Genomic DNA, 803 nt, shown 5'->3' on the forward strand with positions numbered 1-803 from the left:
TGAGCTCATCAATCACACCAAGGCCAGAAAACTAATAGAGGTCAAAACCTGGCTTGGACAACTACCATTCCTGCTCTACCTCCTCAAACTCTGAGCCAGCAGATCTCTGCTGGAGGGCTGCATCTTCTTGGTCCTCTCCAGCTAACACACAAGACAAAACCCTGCTTGTATTGTTTCTCATTTCCATGAAAGAGGTGCACGTTGATGTCTCCTCATTTCCAAGTCATGTGCTAACAACATATTTGCATGTAACATCCCGTATGTTACTCAGCTCCGTTCTCATTTCACAGATCACCTCACAGGATGTAATGATAACAAAAGCAATTTCAACATGGGTGTCTCCTGTTTTGGTTTGACTCACACTGTTTCCTTGGAGCTAGTTAACAAATAGTTAAATGACCTTGCCAAATAGGGAATGCTTTATGAATTTGTGTGCCATCCTTAGGCAGCAGACATGCTTATCTGATTTGTATTGATCCAATTTTAGAATCTGTGCTGCTGAAACAAGTATAAAGCCCTGTTTTACACATGGCTACTCATGAGTCATGGATGAGGCTCAACTCTGTTAAATCCAAATTTCCTACTTCAGATACAGAGAATTCTGTTGAATGACTTCCTGTGAGGTAGGATTTTAAAATATTTTTAACATTTGAGGTAGAGATGCCAGTAGCCTGAGAGATTTTCATTATCATGGAAACAGATTACTTGATGGGCCGACTGCAAGTTGGTACCGACTACTCTATTGAAGGATAATGTGGAGCCTTCTGCTGTCTAACAGAAGCTGCTACACAGGACATAAAAAA

General features: G+C 41.1%; 1 non-coding gene across 1 annotated transcript; it reads right to left on the reverse strand.

Moving 5' to 3' along the window:
- Window positions 1-404: 404 nt before the first annotated feature.
- LOC119469910 lies at window positions 405-507 on the reverse strand. Its single transcript, XR_005198770.1, has one exon. It is a non-coding gene; the product is annotated as a U6 spliceosomal RNA (small nuclear RNA).
- Window positions 508-803: the final 296 nt, after the last annotated feature.

The sequence above is a fragment of the Cebus imitator genome, unplaced genomic scaffold, assembly GCF_001604975.1.
Source record: "Cebus imitator isolate Cc_AM_T3 unplaced genomic scaffold, Cebus_imitator-1.0 Scaffold991, whole genome shotgun sequence".
NCBI lineage: Eukaryota > Metazoa > Chordata > Mammalia > Primates > Cebidae > Cebus > Cebus imitator.